At 38.6% G+C, this 16,447-nt stretch overlaps 1 long non-coding RNA gene and 1 pseudogene across 1 annotated transcript in view; both read right to left on the bottom strand.

Moving 5' to 3' along the window:
• Nucleotides 1–16,447, bottom strand: part of LOC129137339 (uncharacterized) — a 42,617-nt gene that overhangs the window by 12,598 nt on the left and 13,572 nt on the right. The window lies entirely within an intron of this gene.
• Nucleotides 6,008–6,935, bottom strand: LOC100612539 (prohibitin 1-like; annotated as a pseudogene).

Raw genomic sequence — 16,447 nt, 5'->3', positions numbered from 1 at the left:
TACATTGAATCCTCGGAGTAAGATTGTATGGTAGGGATTATTACCCTATTTTACAGATCAGGAAACTGAGGCAACAGCAAAGAAAAATTTAGGAACTCGTCCACTAGAAAGTGGCAGCCTTGGAACATGGATCTAAGCCTGTCCTGAAGCCCTTATTTTTGTGACTGTTTTCTTAAAAATAATTTATTACACGTATAAAAATATGTCATTATATGATTTTAATCTTTTATTATCTTAGCTCTATTTTCTAAATCTGTAAGTTGTAGGTAATGACACACATGCAAATTCTGTTTTATCTAGTAGGTTTAATTGGTTTTCTTCTCCCATTGTGGAAAAATTAGTTTTTCCTCCATCTGCTCATTTTTTTCAACATTTATTTTCTCCATAAATGTGTGCCTTTTTTTTTTAACCTTTTCTTTGGATGTAACATCTCTCTATTTCCCTCAGTATGAGTAAAATAAACTCTTTAACACAGGTTCATTTTTATATCTATATGACAGTTATGATTTACCTGTTTTTGAAAATTATCTTTTAAAGTATAAGTAATACAAGTTTGCTTATTGTATGAAAAAATAAAAAATAACTTCTGTTCAATTTTGATGAATATACAAACATCAATAAAATATTCTTAAAAATGAGATCATAGTGCACATGTAATTGTAATGTGCTTTTTTTTAAAAAAAAACTTAAAGTATTATTAAGATTTTTCTATCTCAATAAATAAATGTTGGTATCATTTCAACAAAAACACCTTCACGTTCCTTTGCAGAATAGGAAGATGGGCTTTTCCCAAGTGGACACAACTTCCCAGAAGCACAACTGTGCTTTTCCTAAGTAGGATTTCAGTACTTTATAAACCAAGTTTGTTAGTGGCTATCTTAATCACTCTCAGGTTTACGGATTTCTTAAATCCAGTAGATACGAAAGCACTAAAACTGATCTTTGTTAATAACCTCTGATTGTTTTAATACCCCAAGGCTGATGATTTGTGAAATCCTTCAAAGGAATTTTTAGATCAAAGGTTAAATATTGTTCAGTAGTATTTTCCTGTTAAATATATACCGGTTCTTTGAAAAGTATTAAATTCATGTTTGGTAACATGTGGCTATGCTCACTCTCTGCTAAGCCAGATGGCAAGGCTGCTTATTGCTGAGGAAAAGACACACTATTTTATAAGTCTTTGCATCTGCCTAGGCCCTCCTGGGTCCCGTTCCTAACATTGTACTGTTTTGTATCTGCATCTCAGGCCTTGCAGTCCAGGCAAGTGGTTTTTAAACTCTGGTGAGCACTAAAAGCACCTGGATAGTTTAAAAATATATAAATACCCCAGTTCCAGAGTATCCCAATTAGACCAACTAGATCAAAATCTTGGTACTGGGGCCTGAACATCAGTGTTACTTAAAAAACAACAACAACAACAATATCTATAACTCTCTACTTATATTCTAATGTGCAGTCTGGGTTGAAACCCCCTATATTGAATACAGCCTCTATCCATATGCACATGAATACACCTTATCCAATTAGCACTTAGCATCACAATACTGGTTGCTTGTATTAGATAATTTCAAATAACAGCCCTGCAGAAAAGGGAGAAGGCCTATGGAAGAGAGAAGACAGAAAGAACCTGGGCATCAATTTTGGAAAGATTTAATCCTACTACAAGAAAAACTAATAATTGAAGCAACTGAAACACAGAACATTTTCTTGGAAGGCAAGGAAAGCCTGGGTTATCCATTTCATATCATGATGTAGAGAAGATTGATATGTCAGGCAATAATTGTAGTACATACTGTAAACTATATCCTTGCACCTGTGCAAGAGTTTCTCTAAGGTAAACACCTCGATGCAAAATTTCTGGTTTTTAACAATTATTACTTTCAAAAATCTATCAATCGACTCTCTGCATGAGATTTTCTAGTTCCGCATATCCTTGCCAACATATGATATTAGATTTTTTTCATTCTGATGCATGTGAAAATATTTCATTTTATTTTTAATTTTCATTTGCCTGATTAATAATGAGACGTGGTCATTTAAGTTTCTTTCTGAATTGCCTATTCATATACTGTGACAATTTCTATTGGGTTGTATTCTTGTTGATTTATATAGTCTTTATATAAATCAATATATAGTCTTTTTTTGTTTATTTTTGAGACTGAGTCTCACTCTGTTGTCCAGGCTGGAGTGCCAGTGGCACGATCTTGGCTCACTGCAACCACAGCCTCCCAGGTTCAAGCGATTCTCACGCCTCAGCCTCCTGAGTAGCTAGGATTATAGGCGCCCGACTCTACACTCAGCTAATTTCTGTATTTTTTAGTAGAGATGGGGTTTCACCATGTTGGCCAGGCTGGTCTCAAATTCCTGACCTCAAATGATCCGCCTGCCTCGGCCTCCCAAAGTGTTGGGATTACAGGCGTGAGCTACCACGCTTGGTCAATAGTCTTGATATTAATCACTTATTGGTTACATAGATTTCTTGTATCTTATAATAAGAATGTTATTTATGTTTGAATATTCACCTTGTATCAAATATTTTTATTGAACTTTCTTAACAGTTCCAATAATTTGTGTATTCTCTTCGGATTTTTTACCTTGATAATCATATTGTCTATGAACAATGAGTTTGTTTGTTAATCTCATATACATACATACATACATATATATATATATACATACATACATATATATATATATATATATATATACATATTTTAAATGAACCTTATTTTTTAGGGAAGTTTTAGGTTCACAGATAAGCCAAGTGGAAAGTCCAGAATTCCCGTACTTCCCCTGCTCCCACACACACACAGCCTCCCTCACTGTGTTAGTCTGTTCTCACACTGCTAATAAAGGCATACCCAAGACTGGGTAATCTATAAAAGAAACAGGTTTAATTGACTCAAAGTTCAGCATGGCTGGGGAGGCCTCAGGAAACTTACAATCATAGCAGAAGGGGAAGCAAACACATCCTTCTTCACATGGCAGCAGCAAGGAGAAATGCTGAGCAAAAACCAGGAAAGCCCCTTATAAACCATCAGACCTTGTGAGAACTCACTCACTATCATGAGAACAGCATGAAGATAACTGCCCCTATGATTAAATTACCTCCCACTAGGTTCTTCCCACATGTGAGCATTATGGGAACTACAATTCAAGATGAGATTTGGGTGGGGACACAGCCAAACTATATCACTCACTAATCAACATCTCCCACCAGAGGGGTACATTTCTTACAATCTGTGGACTTAACACTGACACATCATTATCACTCATAATCTATATAGTTTACATTACTGTTCAATCTTGGTGGTGGACACTCTATGGGTTTAGATATATGATTAATGACATGTATCCACCATTATAGTATCATACTGAATAGTTTCACTGCCCTAAAAAATCCTCTGTGCTGTGCCTATTCATCCCTCCCTCCTCCCCAACCCCTGGCAACAACTGATCTTTCTACTGTCTTCATAGTTATGCCTTTTATATAGTTGGACTCATACAGTGTGTGGCTTTTCACATTGACTTCTTTGACTTAGAAATATAATTCAAGGTTCTTCTATGTCTCTTTGTGGCTTGATAGCTCATTTCTTCTGAGCATAGAATAATATTCCTTTATCTGGATATGCTAGTTTATTTATCCATTCACCGACTGAAGGACATCTTGGTTGCTTCTAAGTTTTGGCAATTATGAATAAAGGTGCTATTAACATCTGTATGTTGATTTTTGTGTGGACTTACATTTTCAAATCATTTGTGTAAATACTAGTGAGTGCAATTGGTGGATCATATGGTAACAGCATATTTAGTTTTATAAAAAATTGCCAAGCTGTCTCTTAAAGTGGTGGCATCATCGTGCATTCCCACCAGCAGTGAATGAGAGTTCCTGTTGCTTCACATCCTGGCCAGTGTTTGGTGTTGTCAGTCTTTTAGATTTTGGCGTATAGTGGCATCGCATGGTTCTTTTGATTTGCATTGCCCTAATGACATATGATGTGGAGCATCTCTTCATATGCTTACTTGCCGTCTGTATATCTTCTTTGGTAAGGCGTGTGTACAGCTCTTTTGCCATGTTTTAATTGGTAGTTCATTTTCTTAATGTTGAGTTTCAAGGGCTCTTTGCATGTTTTGCATGACGTTTTTAAAAATCAGATATGGCTTTTGCAAATATTTTATCACAGTGTGTGGCTTGCCTTCCCATTCTCTTGTTCCTTGTATTTAAAAAACATTTTTTCCCTTTTATATTATGCTGGCTAGGACCTTCAGTACAATACTAAGTGTAAGGGGATAACAGCCACTTTGTTGCTTCTTTTAAGGAGACCACATGTGTATTATGTCTTAGCCTTAGATATGATGTTCACTGTAGGGTTTTGACAGATGTCTTACAATTTAAGGAAGTTTTCTTTCTATTTAATATTTCAAGTTTGCTAAAAGTTCTTTCCTTTCTGCATTTACTGAGATTATCATATATTTTGGTCTGTTAATGTGATGGATTATGCTAGTGGATTTTTAAAATGTTAAACCAAACTTGCATTCTTGGGAAAAGTCCTATTTGATCATAATATGAATACATATTTTATGCATTTCTGGATTTGGTTTAATGTCTTATTTAGAATTTTTGTGGCTGGATGTGGTGGCTCACGCCTGCAATCTCAGCACTTTGGGAGGCTGAGGCAGGCAGATCACTTGAGGCCAGGAGTTTGAGACCAGCCTGGCCAATATGGCGAAACCCCAGCTCTACTAAAAATACAAAAATTAGCCAGGTATGGTAGCACGTGCCTGTGGTCCAGCTACTTGGGTGGCTGAGGCACAGGATTTGCTTGAACCTGGGAGACAGAGGTTGCAGTGTGCCAAGGTTGCGTCACTGCACTCCAGTCTGGGTGACAGAGTGAGACTGTCTCAAAAAAAAAAAAAAAAAGAATCTTAATGCTTTTGTAAATGAGTTTGAGCTATAATTTTATTTTCTTGTATTGTCTTTGTCTGGTTTTCATGTCAGAGTTCTATCTGCTAGTCTTGTGAAATGATGCTTTTTCCCTTTTTCTTTTCTATTTTAGCTACTTATAGCAACTAAACCTTTTGCCTCAGTTTCTTTTCTTTTTCTTTTTTTTTTGAGCCAGGAGGTCTGGGTGTCATTTATTGACAGCAGTTTATACACATTTGTTTCCTTCCCATGGTTGTTTCCTTCCCAGCACAGGCACAGAGCCCTTAAGAAGGGCAGTCTGTGAACCAGGGAAACTTCAGGTTGGACACATCTTTGGCAGGCACGTTCAGCCCCAGCAGGATGCAATCCTTCAAGTTGGAATTCCAGTGGGTATTTGAGAGGGACCAGGGTGGGGGGTAGAGAGGAAGTCTTCCACAGGACTCATATCTGGATCCAGGCCTCCTCTCTCACTATCCAAGTCCATCCAAGTTTTAGGACCCTGGGGGCAACAATCAGGCCCACCCACCTCAACAGGGGCAGATTCTTCAATCTGTGCCCAGTTCACACACACCTGCTTCCGCTGGTCGCACAGTTAAAGAGAATCAGCCTTATGGTAAGGGACGGACCACGTCCTCTCTGCCCCTCCCCGGCACCTCTCTTCAGCTGCATCTGCGCAGGAACAGCTGAGAAGACGGAGGCCTGCCTTCTCAGTTGAGCCGCATGTGTCCTCATCCGCAAATCTTCCATCAGCGGCAGGACGGAGGTCACACGTGGACCCAGGCGGACACCTGTGCTGCCCAGTCCATCACACGCTGCCCTGCCTGCATGCTGCTAAACGCTGGTGCCCAGGCCAGAGCTCCAGCAGGCCTCGAATTGGGACATAAAGCCAGTTTGCATGGGCACTTGGCAATTTTTGGTAGGGAGATGGGTAAAAAAGTAGATGGATGTGAGAAGAATGAGTTTCATTTGATAGACTAATTAGCGATCTGAAGTGATTTTACCCTTATTTCCTTCACTTTAAGCCAGTCATAGAATTTCACGTGATTTCTGGGGTGGGGGCGGAAGGAAGGCGGTGTTAATCATCGGAGCTGTGCCCCAGTCAGCCCACGGCGGTGCAGGCAGGGTGGGCCCTCACTGGGGCAGCTGGAGGAGCACGGACTGCCCAGCCGGAGGGTAGGTGATGTTCCGAGAGCGTGAGAGCTGGTACGCGATGTCCTCTGCAGCTTCCAGCTTGCGGAGCTCCATCAGGCGGTCCCTTGCGGTGGCCAGTGAGTTGGCAATCAGCTCAGCTGCCTTGGAGTAGCCCTCAGCAGAGATGATGGCCACCTTTTTCTGCTGCTCAGCCTTTTCCACCACAAATCTGGCCCTCTGCTTCCTGCTGAGCTACCTGTTTGGCTTCCACCGCTTCTGTGAACTCCTTCCCGAAGGTCAGATGCGTCAAGGACACGTCATCCAGGATGAGCCCAAAGGTGGCTGCTCGCTCTGTAAGTAAGGTCATTGCTCACCTACCTGGAGACCGGCTCTCTCTGGGTGATTAGTTCTCCAGCATCAAAGCTAGCCACCACGGACTGGAGGATCTCGGTCGTGATAGATGGCAGCACCCGCTCATCATAGTCCTCTCTGATGCTGGTGAAGATGCAAGGAAGCTGGCTAGTGACAGGCCAGAAGAGGATGAGCAGTGTGATGTTGACATTATGTAAATCTTTGCTACCAGTGATGGCTGGCACATTACGTGGTCGAGAAGGGCAGTCAAAGATAATTGGTTTCTGTACCCATGGAATGAGAAAGTGAGTCCTTTCCCCTACCACAATGTCCTGTACTCCACGGAATAGGTCAAAGATGACAGCTCTGTGCCCAGCATCCACATTGTATAAGGCAGAGTTCATTTCACCAGGCCTCCTGCAACAGCTAAGGCCAGGCCAAACTTGCTGATGAACTCAAACACTTTGGCAGCCATGTTTTCTTCTGCCGGACCCCCTCACACCTGCTTCCACGCTGACCTCCACATGAATTCCCCCGCCTCAGTTTCTTAATTTGAAAATGAGGAAAATGAAAATACCAACATCAAACGTATATTTTGAGGATTAAACAGTTAAAATAAGTAAAACAATTAGAACAGTCTTCATAACATAGCAACCAACCTTTTAGTTTTAGCTATTATTACTATTATTGCAGTCCCTAAAATTTATATAAGAAAGGTATGATAAGTTTCAGAAGTTGGGTAGCATTCATCTGCAAAACCGTCTAACGTTTTTCTTTCTGTGGATATGTTTTAGCTACTTATTCAATTTCTTTAATGTCATTAATCTGCTTGATTTTATTTTTTTCTTCTTGACTTGCTTTTGGCAAGTCATATTTTTCTAGCAGTTTGTCCATTTAATTTAAGTTTTCTTTTCTTTTTTTCTTTTTTAGAGACAGGATCTCACTGTCTTGCTAAGCCTATAGTGCAATGGTGCAATCATAGCTCACTGCAGCCTCTAACTCTTGGGCTCAAGTGATTCTCCTGCCTCAGCCTCCCGAATAGCTGAGACTACAGGTGTGCACCACTGTACCTGGCTAATATTTAAAGTTTTTGTAGAGACAAAGTCTCGCTTTGTTGCTCAGGGTGGTCTCAAACTCCTGGCTTTAAGCCATCCTCCTGTCTCGACTTCCCAAAGTGTTCGGATTCCACGTATGCGCCATCATGCCTTACGCATTTCATTTAAATCTTCAAATTTATTGGCCTAATTTTTATAGCATATTCTTATTAATGTCTAATGTTGCTATATCTGTATTTATGGCTTCCTTTTTATTCCTAATATCATTTTGGGTATGTTGGATGCTTAGTTCATTAAATTTTATACATTTTATATATGTGTGTTTATATTATATATACACATTATATTATAATATATATATGTATTTGCTTTAATCCCACTCTGCAGGTCCTGGTAGGTAGTGTTTTTCATTGTCAATAAGTTTTAAATGTTTTCTACTCTCCTTTGCAGTTTCTACCTGGATTCATGAATTTATAATATTTATAAATTCAAAATTTCCAAACAGATAAAGTTTCTCTGGTTTTCTTTTCATTATTGAATTTTATTGTATTGTTGTCAGAGGCTGTGGTCTGTATAATATTACTCTGTTTCAGTATCTATAATATATCTATCTATGTATTTATTTATTTACTTTCTATATTTTCTGACTGGAATGTGATCCATGTGAAGAAAAGAATTTATTCTGTTTAATTCACCATCATGTTCCCAGTGTATAGAATGATGGTTGGCATATAGTAGTAACTCAACATTTATTGAATGAAACAATGATTAATATTGATGGTAATCCTGGATGATCAGAATGTATTTTTTCTAGGTGGTCTTCCTGGACCACCAAGAAGAGAATGCAAATTCCCACAGGCTCTGGTCCATATCAGCAGACTTGGCATCATATCCACATATGGAGTTATGTCCATATGTGCCTGACAAACATCAAAATTTCCTGAGCATCCAAGTAGAATTTGGAGGACTCTGTCTACTCCCAAATTAATTTGATTCTGATTTGTCCACTCTCAGTGCATCAGCATCAATATGGACTCTGCTTCCCACAGATAGAAAGACTGACTTCTTAGTCCATTTGGGCTGCTATAACAAATCACCATAGACCGGGCGATTTATAAACAATAGAAACGTATTTCTCACAGTTCTGAAGCTTGGAAGTCCAAGGTCAGGATGTCAGCATGGTCATTTCTGGTGAGAACCTTCTTTTGGGTTGCAGATGGCCAACATCTCTCTGTGTCTTTACCAGGCAGAAGCGGGGAATGAGCTCTCAGGGTGTCTTCTCTTAAGGGCTCTAATCCCATAGATGAGGTCTCTGACCTCATGACCTAATTACCTCCCAGAGACCCCATCTCTTCATGCCATCGCCTTGGCGGTCAGGATTTCAGCATATAAATTTTGGAAGAGCACAAACATTCAGGCCATAGCATTGACCATAGCAGAACTGGCAATCCTCATACGAAGTTTTTGTTTCCCGTATTTAATGTCTTCTACAAAACAATATTCATGCATTCTGTCAAGCAGTTGCAGAGTAAGGACAGCTGGTCATTACTCAGCTTGGTGTGCAAATAGATATTTTTGAAAATATACGATCTCTGAAGATTTTTATTCTTCAGACAACTTTGGCTTTGAAAACTCTGTATATCTTAAAAGCAGTTTCACAATGTCAGTAGTTTCCTGTGATTGATAGTCACAGCACACTGAGCTCACAGAGACATTAAAAATGTGGCATAGGAAAAGAAAAAAAGGGCTTTGCAATATTGGATTCTGTAGCAGTAAGTAATCTGCTCTTGGCTTTCCTTCCCTTTACTAAGGATTTTTTTTTTCCTCCTCTTCTGAAAGGTCTGTATTTTATTGCATTCTAGATTTGGACATACTAATAAAAATATATTTTTTCTATGCTTGCCAGAATCCTATTTCTCAACACAGACAGAATTATTGGATAAGTGCTGCGATTCTGTTTCTCTTTGGAATTTTGAAACCCCAAATTAAAAAAAAAAGCCAAACAAACCAAAAAAACCCAATAAGTTGGGATACCAGATAGAACGTTGATGTTGGCAGGTCTCTCCTGGGTGCAATGGGGATGATTGTATGTTATACTCTCTGAAAGGGGGAAAGTGGCTGCATTACTGAATGTGGTGGTGAGAAATAAGAATTGCATGATATGGAGAAGCAATTTGGATCATTTTGGGAAACCAAATAGGTTATTCCTATTGAATGTGGAAGGAAGTAATTATTTCTGTAACTACAATGTCCTGCAAATAAGTTATGGTAGGACAGCTGCTCTCATAAAGAGACCCAGGAATATAATGACTCATCATAGAAATTTATTTCTTACTTAGGACTGGTTCATGTTGGCAGGTTTATTCAGGGACCCAGGCTCCTTCCATCTTGTGACTCTGCCATCCCCTAGAGCTGAAGTTACTTTTTTTTTTTTTTTTTTTTTTTTACAGCGGAAAGTACCAGATCATAATTACTGTAGGTTTTTCAGGTTATAATGTCTCTGTCACCTTTATTCAATGCTGCCATTGTACCATAAAAGCAGTCATTGATAACACATAAATTAATGGCCTAGCTTTGTTCCAGTAAAACATAATTTACAAAAAGACGTGGCAGGTTGAATTTGGGTCTTGGGACATGGTTTGCTGACCCTTGCCCCAAAACCTGGTCATACTCTTCTGTATTCAGCAGAGAAAGGGAAGGAGCAAGGAGAAACAGGTGTGGAAGGAATCTAGAGGTCAAGCCTGGAAGCAAAATGCATCACTTCCCCTCATGTTTCATGGGCTAGAAATCAGTCACCTGGCAACACTCAGTTGCTAAGGATGTTGGGAAATGTAGTCTAGCTGTGTGCCCAGGAAGAAAAGGAAACATATTGGTGAACAGGTGGCAATCTTAGCCATATCTAGCACAATAGAAAATCTGAAAAAACTGGAATTCAAGGTTCATCCTCAAACTATCCTACTGTGTTCTAAAACACAGGGCTCAAAAAGCATGTCTTTGTAATCAGACAGGCCTGGGTTTGAATCCTAGAAGGGCCACATTCTAACCTGAGCTCTTGGGTGTTTGTTTAACCAACTTGTGCCTCATTTTCCTTATGTGGAAAATGAGGATAATTATGATTATCTCCCAGGGTCTTTGTGAATGTTAAATAAAAGAAAAACTTGAGATAACTATCACTTCTAATGCACAAAAAGAAGTACATTACCATTATTATTTGAACAATGATTTACTCTACTTCCTGGCAGAGTATAATTTAATGCTTTGCACTTGGGCTTACATCCCTGCTCCACTTCACACTAACTCTGTAATCTTGGACAAGTTATGTAACCTCTCTGTGCCTCAATTTCTTCATTTATATAATTGTAACAATAATAGCACCTGTCTCCTAGGGTAGTTGTGATGATTAAATGATTTAACAAATATGAGATCATAGGTGTCTAGACTTAATAACGCTCAGTTAATGGTAACTATAATTATTATTTTAATACACCAATCCCTGGCATCCAAGGACTCTAATGATAGAAATCAACATTATAATAATATATATATATTCATCCATTCAGCAAATACTGAGCACCTATGGGCCAAATTCTGTACTAGGCTCTGAGGATAGAAATGGTGACTAGACCTGGCATTTTTCCTGCCTTCATAAAGCTTACAATGTATTTGCTAATAGGGGCATTTTCTTTTATGAGCAGCCTTTTCAGTGAGCACTTTAAACATGCTATCTCATTTTATCATTTGCAATAATTCTGTGAATAATATATTATTGTCGCTATTTTACAGAAGACGTAACAGGTTTAGAGAACGTAAGTAATTTTAGCGAGGTCACAGAGCTGGTAAACGGTAGAAATGGTATTTGAAACTATGGACCTCAAACTTAAATGCCAGTGTTCTTAACAATCATGCTGGGTTGTCAGATCTGGCCACATAAAAAGGTTTGCTTGGCAAAGTGTACACTGTTTAATGGGAATGTAGGTTGAAGGCAGGGGGAAGGAGGGGGCTGTGATGGTGACGGTGGCCTCTTGGCCTCTCTGGGAATTCAGTTCTATCTCTGGACCATTTATGACAGCAAATGCCCTCTCTACTTGGATGACTTCAAACATCCCCCAGGATTAGAAACATATAATCTTATCAACCAGGTTTGGTTCCCGTCTGCAGGAGAGCTGGGCTTTTCAATTTAACCACTGGCTTAAAAAATGGAAAAAAAAAATAACACAAAGAAATCTACTGTCTCTACCCTTCTTTAAAATGATGAATGCTTTTTAAAGGCAAATCCATCATTGGTCACTTGAGGGAGGAAATGTCAAGAAAAGTTATGGTTTGTTAGCTTTTACTTCTTGACATTATACAAGAAAGTAATTGAAGTAAAACAAATGCCATGTTGTTTTACCTCATCTATTTATATAGCAATCTGACAAGATGAATATATATGTTACTGTGGATTTGGAAAAAAAGTGACACAGGCTCTGTGATTTGTTCTGTTGTCTTATCAGTGCTGATCAAATGTGCTTTTCCTCAACAAAACACATGGCAGATGAATTAGTATCTTTTCATGTAGATTCCTGGATTTGAACAATTGAACTCATTTTACCCTTCAGCCCATTAGCCTCTTATCTCAAGTTCTTTGAGCTTTAACATGAATGTATAATAGAGCATGCACAAATTCAATTCAATACAACAAATATTTATTTAGCACTTGCTGTGCATAAGATACTATGCCAAACAGAGATGCCATTAATTCACAATCTGTGATAATTCAAACACAGCCTGGGCTAAATGTTACCATTATACCATTTATGAAAAAAAGATTCTGCTAAACAAATCAGCAAGGTGGATCTTACTGTGTATTATGTTATGCTCCTAAAAATCCCATTTGTAAATCATATTTTAAATTCACAAAGAGTGCTTCCTGTTCAAAGAATTTCGTAATAGTGTTTCCAGAGAATATATAATCACTGACAAATAAGAATTTTTATGTTTGATGTTTAAAAGGCAAATGACCACTTTATCGAAGGATATTATGTGACTAGTACAATAAAAAATCCCAAGGCTTGTTTCGATGACGCCCACGATCTCTTTGTGGTTGGGTAGTCTGGTTGTCAAGCAACTTAAATAGAAGAGACATGTTAAATTATTATTTTTTTCTTCTGAAAGGTGTCAGACACAAAACAAAGGTATAAAGCTGCTTATTCTGTAGTGAAGATCTCTTCAGTTCCCCACATAGATTGCTGGGGAAGGAAAGTAATACTAAAACTTCCGTTAATAAGAAGAGGCAGAGTGAGTTTTCAGTGTGTCTTAATCTTTTTATTTTGTTGACATTAACTTAGCCAATCAGCTGGGATCTCAAGTGAGTCATTCAGGGATGTAATATTAAGAATCATGAGGCAAGGTCTCCTGTCGAATACAGTAAGATGATAATACTTTGCATTTTAGTTTCTCTGTCTTTTTTTTTTTAATAGCCCCTTTGTTGAAACTGGCCCCTTTGCAAGTGGTCCTGTCTATATATAAATGGGTTGATAGATCTGACTCCAGAGGGTTTGAATTAAGGACCATCATTTATTTGTCAGTACTGGGTAGTAAAGAATTTGGCCTTGACTAAGGAGAGGTCTGGCTTTGCCTTCAGCTTCTGGGAGGTATTCTATGTTATACCTGACAGGAGTGTAATTGTTCAGAGTGGTAGTTGGCCACACTAGATCTTAGAGTAGGGCCAGCCATACCCATAGTCTTAGGGTAGGGGTGGGCCATGTCAGAAAGACCAATCTTACGATTGATGGTAGGGGTTTGGATCAATTGACATGGAGACTGAACTCAGCAACTTGGGCAATCAGTTGATCAATTATGCCTGTGTAATGAAGCTTCAACAAAAACTCTGAGCTCTGGGGCTTGGGTATGTTTCCCTGGTTGGCAATACTCCTTGCATATTGACACATATCAATACTGGGAGTGTATCACATCCTGACTCCATGGAGTTGACAATGGAAACTTCATGTTTGTAACCCCCTCAGATTCTTCCTTAGGTATCTCTTCATTTTGCTGTTTTGAATTTGTATCCTTTCCGTGTAAACCATAACCATGAATATAGTAGCTTTCAATGAGTTCTCTAAGTCCTTCTGGGGAATTATAAAAACTGAGGGTAGTTTTGGAATTTCCCGAACTTATAGTTGGTGTTAGAAATAAAGGGAAGGCTGCACGCAGTGGCTCACAGCTGTAATCTCAGCACTTTGGGAGGCCGAGCGGGGGGGATCACGAGGTCAGGAGTTCGAGACCATCCTGGCTAACATGGTGAAACCCTGTCTCTACTAAAAATACAAAAAAAAAATTAGCCAGGTGTGGTGGCGGGTGCCTGTAGTCCCAGCTACTCGGGAGGCTGAGGCAGGAGAATGGCATGAACCCTAGAGGTGGAGCTTGCAGTGAGCCAAGACCGTGCCACTGCACTCCAGCCTGGGTGACAGAGCGAGACTCTGTCTCAAAAAAAAAAAAAAAAAAAAAAAAAAGGGAATCTTGGAAGACTATTTCTTCTAATCACTGCAGTTTGGCTAACTATGGCTAAGTATCATAACTGGAATGAGTCTATTGACATGCAAATGGGTACAGTTACATATAATAATTATGTCACACCTCAAAACTTCCCCCAAATGAGAAAATTCCCTTGGAGGTACTTGTAAATGTCTAAATTCGGTAAGTTTAAAAAGGCAGCATTAGCTACATCTCTCTTTTTTAAAAATTTTAATTTTATTTTACTTTAAGTTCTGGGATACATGTGCAGAACATGCAGGTTTGTTACATAGGTATACATGTGCCATGGTGGTTTGCTGCACCTATCAACCCATCATCTAGGTTTTAAGCCCTGCACCCCCTGACAGGCCCTGGTGTGTGATGTTCCCCTCACTGTGTCTATGTATTCTTATCGTTCAACTCCTACTTAGGTAGATCTCTTTTTATGCAACCATTTGAAATTAGAACAATTTTAATGATTTTTAGTTATTTCTGGGGTTACAAACCTAAATACATAAGGGCATCAGAAGGTAACTTCAATCAGTGAAACAGAAGGTGGAATCTGTGGTGAAGTGAGGAACATATGCTAGCATAAAGTCATTCAGAGCTAATAAAAAATTAGGGTCATAAAAAATGTCCATAACAGGAGTTAGCCCAGAGATCACCAGTTTGTCTTTTCTCTATGATTTAGGCTAAAGGCTCCATTTGAAAATGAATATTTTCTGTAATTGAATGTTTGACTATCCATATTTTCTATTCCCATCTCTTTTTATGTTAGTTTTTGTTGAAATTTGTTCATTTCAATGAAATTTATTCTATTTATTTTATTATTTATTTATTTATTTATTTTTCTGAGACAGTGTCTCACTCTGTCACCCAGGCTGGAGCGCAGTGGCACGATCTCGGTTCACTGCAAGCTCTGCCTCCCGGGTTCATGCCATTCTCCTGCCTCAGCCTCCTGAGTAGCTGGGACTACAAGTGCCCGCCACCACGCCCGGCTAATTTTTGTATTTTTAGTAAAGACGAGGTTTCACCATGTTAACCAGGATGGTCTCAATCTCCTGACCTCGTGATCCGCCCACCTCGGCCTCCCAAAGTGCTGGGATTACAGGCGTGAGCCACCGCGCCTGGCTTATTTTTTAAAATTTAATTTAATTTTTTATTTCAAGAGTTTTTGGGGCAGAGGTGGTTTTTCATTACATGGATAAGTTCTTTAGTGGTGATTTCTAGGATTTTGGTGCACCTGTCACCTGAGCAGTGTATATTGTACCCAATATGTAGTCTTTTATCTCTCATCCCTTCCCATCCTTCTGCCCAAGTCTCCAAAGTCCATTATATAATTGTTATGCCTTTGCATCCTCATAGCTTAGCACTCACTTATAAGCGAGAGCATGTGATATTTGATTTTTCATTCCTGAGTTACTTCACGTAGAATGCTGGCCTCCAGCTCCATCCAAATTACTGCAAAACACATTATTTTATTCCTTTTTGTGGCTGAGTAGTATTCCATGATGTATATACCACATTTTCTTTATCTACTCATTGGTTGATGGGCATTTAGGTTGGTTCCATAGTTTTGCATCAATTAAATTTATTGGCATAAAATCATGATATCCCTTTATGATCTTTCTAACTTTAATAGGGTCTGCAGTGACATCCGATTTTTAATTTCTGACTTTATTTGTGCCTTCTATCTACTTTTCTTGGAGTCTCCTATGGGTTTATTAGTTTTAGTAGCTTCTCCTAGAATTAATTTTTGGATTCGTTGGTTTTATTTGTTGATGTTTAATTTTTATTTAGTTAACTTCCATTTCTATATGTTTTTAGACTTCCTGTGTTATTTTTGAATCTTATTGACATACACACTTAGCTCTTTTTCCATCTTTCTCTTTTTCTAATAAAGCTATAAATTTTTCTTAAGGCATGAGTCTATCTGAAGCTCATAACAATATCATTTTGTCATTCAGCTTAAATGTGTATAACTTTTTGTTGTAATTTTTGTCCTATAGATGTTTATAAACGTGTATTTTTAGATTTACAAATAGATGTATTTTCCTTTCTTTTTCCACTTATATTTGATGTATAGCCTGACTGAATTAGGAACAGAGAACATATGATAATGATTTAAAGTCTTAGACAGTTTTTTGAAACTTGTTTTATGGACCATCAGTATTTGTAAATATTCCAAAAAAGCATACATATATTAGTATTGAAAAGAATACAGTATTAGTTCATTCTCACGCTGCTATAAGGACATACTCAAGACTAGGTTATTTATAAAGGAAAGAGGTTTAATTGACTCACAGTTCCGCATGGCTGGGGAGGCCTCAGGAAACGTACAATCATGATGGAAGAGGAAGCAAACACATCGTTTTTCATATGGCAACAGGAAAGAGAAGAATGACAGCTGAGCAAAGGGGGAAGCCCCATATAAAACCGTAAGAGCTTGTGAGAACTTACTATCATGAGAATAGCATGGGTGAAACTGCCA

The sequence above is a fragment of the Pan troglodytes genome, chromosome 18 (assembly GCF_028858775.2).
Source record: "Pan troglodytes isolate AG18354 chromosome 18, NHGRI_mPanTro3-v2.0_pri, whole genome shotgun sequence".
Lineage (NCBI taxonomy): Eukaryota > Metazoa > Chordata > Mammalia > Primates > Hominidae > Pan > Pan troglodytes.
Note: the sequence above shows the minus strand (reverse complement) of the source record. Positions and strands in the feature narration are given on the sequence as shown.